The following is a 7747-nucleotide window of genomic DNA, read 5'->3' on the forward strand; positions in this document are numbered from 1 at the left end:
TATCCTCTAATTTCTCACACGTAACATTGTTACCCTTATACAAGGAACTTTGTAAGTTATTCCTATTATTTCATATCGTGGCTCTAATTTTATTTTATGGATTATATAAAAGTCACCATGTTTTGAATTAAAAAGGAAATCATTTGGATGGAGGCATCATTTGATGCATTCCCCCTGAGGCCTCGTGCAATCTTCAGTCAAAGAGATGTGCACAATTCAGTTGAGTATGTACAATTTTACCAAGACTACCTATTGTAATTGTAAACCAAATCTGAAAAACTGCATTTTGGACTGTAAAAGGGTCAAAAATTAACATTGGCCTTGTGCTATAACATTGTAAATCATATTTATTGGCTATGTAATTGTACCAAGTTCATGATTTTAATACTCCATTGTAATTAATGTTCTAGAACTTGAACTAAACAAGCGAGTTTCCATGTCTAAATATATCTTTCTTATCAAAGTCTAAATCTATCTTTCTTAGTTTAGGTCCAAAATACGAGCTTTCCAACAGAAGATTGATTTAAAATGTCATTTTATTTTGTTGTTGTTTAACTGGTAGTCTTCCTTTATTGGCATACTAGTCATTCTACAACCTAAAGAGGAATTATAATGCTATAGGATGTTATTCATGTCTATGTAGCAAATAGTTTAAAAATCACTTGAATTTGTTAAGTTTGTTCAAGGGCTTCAAGCGGCACAAAAGTAGATTGCAGGGCAATGATATGGGTAGATCCAGGTCAATGGAGATGTTGTCCATGCTTCTTATCTACATTGCACACCCCATTGCCATTGTAGATGATAAATGTGCATCTTGTAAAGCAGTCGCTATGGAGCTGGAGGATGCACTTACTAATGAAAATCCAAAAAATCACTTGGATATGTGACATCGCTTAGACTCAAGGGGTCAACGTGAAGGTAAAGTGATTGATTAGAATCTGAGATACCAAGCCAAGTGTGGTTTGATTTTATTGAGATGGGGTCTATTTTCCAAGCCATATTTTGAGAGCTAAGTCTACCATTTATTAAAGGGGTCAAATCTGCTAAGAAGGGGGTTAAATCTTCTATTATGGTTGGACAAGTTCATATTAGAAAACAGAGGTCAAGATTCTCTTGTATTCTTGACTAAGAGTGTCACATTTTAATATTTGAGTGGATCCTCCTTGCTGGTCGAAGTTTTGTACCTGAGGAGCTGAGTTTATAGAGGTTGTTGGCAGAGTTTGTGGGCCGAGTTTGTCCCTTAGTTTATGGTTGTATTATATTGCTAGAAGACACGAGTTCTACTGAGTCATCTTTGCATTTTTTTTTTTTGAGCTGGGTCGACTTCCTCTTTGCTGGTGTGGATGGAATAAAGGTCTAAATCCTCTCCTTTCTAGCTGTGTACCATTTATGGGCACAAATTTCCATATAAATCTAAGAGGGATGAGTGGTTGTACCTTTTAGTTGTTTATGGGACTGATATTTATTGAGTTGGTAGTGTTTGTCTACCAAAAAGAGTTAGTGAACTGAGGGTTGTGGAACTCTTGGATGGGCTATGTGAGAAAATGAAGGTCTGCACACTTGATAAGGCAGACTCAAGCAAAGTCAAATGGATCAAGTGGAAGATTGGGAATGTGTAGTGCTTAGCATAGAGAAGCAAGAAGCAAAGGCCCATGCAAAGGATATGTCAACGTTCTGTGGCAGCTAGTTATTAATATCAAGAGTGATGTAGTTAAGAATACACATGGTAGTGATGAAAGAAGTTCTAAATTGTCGGTAAAATGGAAAAAAAAAAAATCATTAAATTAGTCTTAAATGAAATCAGTTCCACATAATTTTTATAATAAAAATGCTTACAAGTAATTATGAGGGTTATAAACTCTTTTAGCGAAGATTTGGGTCTAGTGGGGTTTGGGTCCATATTTTGAATCTAGGCTCTGATATCACGTGTGAAGACCCAACTATAGGTCCTCTAACTACTACTACACTCATTCAAATAATTTCACTAATTTTCATAACAATGAAAAATTCAAGTTTATAAAACATCATAAGCATGAACATAAATTAACTTAATCTACAACATGTATAACTTGTAACAATTTATCTGCAACATGTATAACTTGTAATAATTTACATAAATAAAAATGACTGATAATACCTATTCCAATAGCTTAGTTGAGATTCTCCTGAGCTCCTGACTCTATTGGGATGCTCCTCTTGACTACCTGACTGGATTTGCCTCCCAGCCAACTAGGAAGTAATTCCTAGCCTAGGGAACCTCCACAGGTTCCCTAGCCCTCCGAGCTCAAGTCTAACCAGATGTAGTGTGTCCAAGTTTAACAAACACTCTCCAGATCCAAGTTTGATCTCCCTTCTTTATCTCTCCATTCTCTCCCTTCTCTTTCTCCACATTCCTCCCTCAAAACAAAATCCTCCAAAACAAAGCCAAGACCAAGGATTCCCCCTTCTCCTCTCATCATCCTTCCCCTTTTATGTCTCTTCCTCCCATCCACCTCAACCACCTATCATTAATGTCATGAATAGCCCCTCATCCTTTCAGTTAGTATCCTTTACTTTTCATACCATATCTTGCTCAAGTAGATTTGAGATGACATTTTGGGGATAAGATATGAATATTTAATTTGGAAATTAATTGGAGAAGACCAGATCTTCTCCCAAGTAGAATTTGACAAGACACCTTGGGATATCAATATTTAATCTGGAATAAATGGAAGGAGACCATATCCTATCCAAAATTAAATTTGAGAAGACAAGTTGGGAATTGAATAATAACAATAATAAAATTTATATCAGTAAATAAAATTACAGTTTCACAAATGTAGGTATATACCAATATTTCTTGATAATTATAAGTCAATATTTTCAGGTAATTTAAACACTAATAAAATTTGCATGATAAGATTAAGTAGGGAATTACACATTTCTAGATAATAAATTTTAATCTAATAGAAATTAGTCAAATCATGGTTTTTAAATGATATGTTAATCCTCTTTTTTTCACGGCCTTCTAAGATATTCTCTTTTTTTTGCATCATCTACTATTGACAAGTTATTTTATTTGAAATTAAGTGTGTGTATATATATATATATATATATATATATATATATATATATATATATATATATATATATATATATATATATATATATATAGATGAGACCACGCGTTTCAATTATTATTTTTTTCAAAGGAAAAATCATAATTTTCTCAGTGAAAACAAAATTACATATAGCAGATGCTTGATAGCATTCCATCATCTAGTCAAAGACTAATGATCATGAGTTCTATACAATATAATCAAGCATGAGAAGAAAGAGTTAAAATTTTCTCAATTTCTTCTTTTCCACCTTTCGCCATTCTCCTTGAGATGGTGAGGCAGATATAATGGCGATTTGTTGTCCTTATTCTATTCTTGGAGTTTCCTTGCCTTAATCAGGATCTTCTGATGCATGTGGTCGTTTGAAGTCGCTAGTATCCTTTGTTTCAGGTATCCTTGCTAGTTGTGTTGAAGTGACCTATAGATCGATTTGTTCTTGTATTAGTTCCTCCTTTTCCTCTTTCTCTTCAGTGTTTTGAGTGGGAATGGGAGTCTTCTCATCATCCTCTTCCTCATCTAGTTCATTTGGGGAAATTTCCATCCTTTGGGATGCTTAGCCATCTTCTTCTTTCTTCGTGATTCTTGGCTTTAGGGCACGTGTTTTGTAGATTTCCTATTCAACAGCATGTTCTACATCTAAATTTTGTGTTCTCGAAATCTTGGAATTGAGTCCAGTTCTACTTTTTGTGTATCAATTGTATGCGATCTGGGAGGCCTTTACTAAGGTCCACTTCTACACATATTCGACAAAAAGTGTAGATTCGTTCCTGTAGTCTTTATGTGTCTATCTTTATGTAGTGTCCTAAAATGTTCCTTATGGATTCAAACACTTGTTCATGCCAGAAATGTAGAGGAATATTGTGAAGCCTTACCCATACTAGCATTCTTGATATAATCATGGTATTTGCATAAAAAATCCTAGAACCATGGGGTAATGAATAGTATTGTTGATCCCGAGAACCATGGGCCTTCTTGTAGTACAAAATATATGTCCTCTGATGATGAAAACATTACAAAGAATAACCCTTTAGAGCATAGATGAAGTTCACAGTTTGGTGTCTAATTATGGAAAATCCAACGGATAAGATCCCTTGGTTTTGGCCAGAAACTGTTAAATCTGCAAATAATGGCTTGGATTTCAAAGTTTGTGCATAGATCATTTGTTTCAGGAATTTCTATGTTCAACTCTGGAACATAATTCACTTGTTCTACTATGTAGGGATTGGGAGTGTTGAGCGTTTTTATTGTCTTTGCTGGAATTGTTTGTTCTCCTTGTAGAATGTTTTTGTACTAGAGACCACCCTTGATGTGTTCTTGGTTTGGTGCAGTACCCTTAGGTAAACTAGATCCAGTAGCCCCACCTACTGTCATTGATTTACTTGATCATGCTACTCCACCCCTCAGGCGCAGATTTAAGATGATGGTGGTTGTTGAATGAATGTCATAAAAGTGTAGATTATGTTCATCCTACATAGATCTTCCATTATAGAGAAATCTATGTAGATGTGTTGGGTAGCCCAACTTGTTTATGACAGTCTTCTTTAGTTGAGAAACCATATCAAATTTATGTACCCAAAGAATTGTTGTTTTTCCAGCTGGGGATTTTATAAATATTTGAAAAGTCTTCTGTTGTTTCAGCTTTTCCTGATCAAAGAGAGCATAAGATGTTGGATATGATACCGGCAACAGATTCTGAATTGAGGGCCTAATGAAAGAGGGTCGATCCACAAAGAGGGGAACCATTATCTAATGTCGTAGGAAAAAAGCTTTAGATCTAGTCTAATCGCCCTTTGTGAGGGAAAATCTATCATGGATCGTCGTTTCTTCGTGTGTTTCAATGATTTAAATTTTAACAAGAGTTATTTTCATGTCTTCCTTATTCCAACATAGTGGAAATTCCATATAATGTTTTCATATGGATTTTCTATTTGGTTCATCGAATATTTTGAGCTATCCCATGGAGCCTTTAATGCTAAAAATTTTCTCTTCCTTTTGTCTGTGTTATTGTTGACAGAGACAAATATTTTAGCCTATTTAATTTTCTAACTCCATTGATTCATTTTTCAGTACTAAGGTCCATCATTATAAAGCCATCAATTCAATATTTTATTGCCTTAGGTGGAAGAAGGAACTTTTCTAGTAATAGGATTGATACTAAATACAATGTTATAAATACAAGGACTAAAAGTATTTGGGTAAATCTATTTTATTTGAAGAACCTCTCTGCAATGTGAGAATTTTGGTAACCAGCATATATGTTAGTTCTCTAATAAATAAACAACAATTTTCTTAGACCAATTCCCATGTTTCTTTTTATGATATCAAAATAACATTGATCAGAATAATTGTTTCCTTTTTTTTTATGTTGCATTATGTGCTATATATATTCATGAGGGTTACGTAAAGGATCATGAATATGCTCTCATTTTTTGTAAAGAATAAAATTTAAGATGTATTTTTTAAAAGCTTAAATTGACCCCACATTTTCGAAAAAGAAGGGGACCTTTGATAGGAGTTCAAATTTCGTTTCAGTTATGCAAGCTTAAGGATAATTGTAAGAGGTTCCTTAATATAAACATGTCTAGAGTAACACTGAATATGGACATATGTGGTATAAAATGAAGATAGTGTAACCTAAATCTAAAAGAGACTATCCATGTGAATTTATGTCATGATTGGAATTATATTTTTATACTTAAAAATGAATTTTAGGAAGCATTACTTTGATTTAGTGTGAAATATATTCATATACCTTGGAAGTATCCTTTAAGAAGCATTGTCAAAATTTTATTATATGGCACTATTATATTTTTCCAAAACATATCACGATGGAGAAAACTAACCTCTATTCGTTTAACCCGCACATTTTCTGAACTGCTATAATGCTCAAATTCACCATTTCCTTAATGTTTTTAAACTTACTTATGCCAATGAATGTAATCTTATAGATAATTAATATTTTTAATATTTATATAAAACCATGCTACTAAATTTCAAAAGGATTATGTTTTGTTACAAACAAAAATCTAGGGATGTGAAAAAGGACCATGCTTATCTTTGAAGTCTTTCTTTAAGTATTCTTTCTTCAAGAAGCGTCTAGATTTAATTCTATATAATAAACCTTTTCCAAATTTTCATTGCTCTAGATTGCTTCAACACAATTTTTCTTCATTAGTTACATATTTTCATACCTAGATATCACATTATCTATTTTAATAGCATGGCTCAAGCTTATATGATCCTACAAAAACTTATCTTCAATTAAGTCGTGAATAATACATGAATCTATTACACTCTATTTTACAGTATTGATGAGTTACAAAATATTGGACTTGGATATTTGATTTAGCTCATTTAATACATACGCACTTTATTTAAGTTAAGAGTTGAACTATCTTTGTGACTTCCAAACTTGCCTTCTCTATTGAACTCTTTTTACACTTAAGGTCAGGAGTTTCTGGCCATTATTGGTTTATGCTAGTTATTCTGTATCTCTCATTAATAATGGTATGATATTCATCATAGCCAATATTTAAAAGAATTTTATTCGCGTAAAACAACTTTCGGTATTAAACTTGAAATAGGTTTCATTAGGTATGCATAAAATGTGTACCTATATATGTCATTTCCCCCTTTATTTCAAATATTTGAGAATCTCAACATACTTTTTCTTGATAATGTGATCATGGAGAAGGGCTGAAGAACCTCTAACTCTATTTTATAAATATTTTTGACTTCATAGAATTTTATATAAGGATTTTCATATTCATATATTGAACTATTTCATTTGTAATCATTACTTACTTACACAATTCCTTAATCATATTTTGAATTCAATCAATATATATGGCCTACAAAAGTGAAAATCCAACATTTTATAAATATGCATTGATATAGGTTGCTTGAATCCATTTACTCTTCGTTAATTACATCTTCTATTATTTGGATATCATACCATCAATTTTAATAGTGTGGTTTCAACTTGCATGATACTATAAAACCTTATCTTTGATCAATCCATGAGCTATAATTTAAGCACATTCACTCTATTTCACATTTTTTATGAGTTGGTAAAGTTTAGACATGCATATTTGACATATCTCTTTTAATACATATACAGTGACTCTATGCTAAGAACTACAACATTTTTTGAATCTTCATCACTATTAAATCAAGGTAAATGAGCTACATAATAAATTGTATGACTTGTTTTCTTTCGATTCAGTTACCGGAGAATCCACAGTATGAACATTTTTATTCCAACGTTTCAAATCCCAACTGGGATCCATCATCAGGGCTTATGAATGATGATAAAAGAAGAGCCGCTAAGAAGGAAATAAATAGTAATGAGGAAAATAAATTTTTAAAAACAACAGAAGTCGGCTGAATATTAATTATTGATTTATTTATTAATTAATTAATAATTCATTCAATTATTTTATTTATTTTTATTTTAATTTTAATTTTTGAGATTTATATATTAATTTATATTTATATTTATATTTTAATTTTTGAGATTTATATATTAATTTTTATTTATAGGTGAGTTAATAGATTAATTTTAATTCAAAATCTAAATGGTAAAACTAATAATAATTATTTAATATATGATAAAAAAAAAATTATTTTATTTTATTTTATTTATTTTA

This window comes from Pinus tabuliformis, chromosome 5_1 (assembly GCF_031772625.1).
Source record: "Pinus tabuliformis cultivar Carrire ecotype Pingquan chromosome 5_1, CPIR1, whole genome shotgun sequence".
NCBI classification, from domain to species: Eukaryota; Viridiplantae; Streptophyta; class Pinopsida; order Pinales; family Pinaceae; genus Pinus; species Pinus tabuliformis.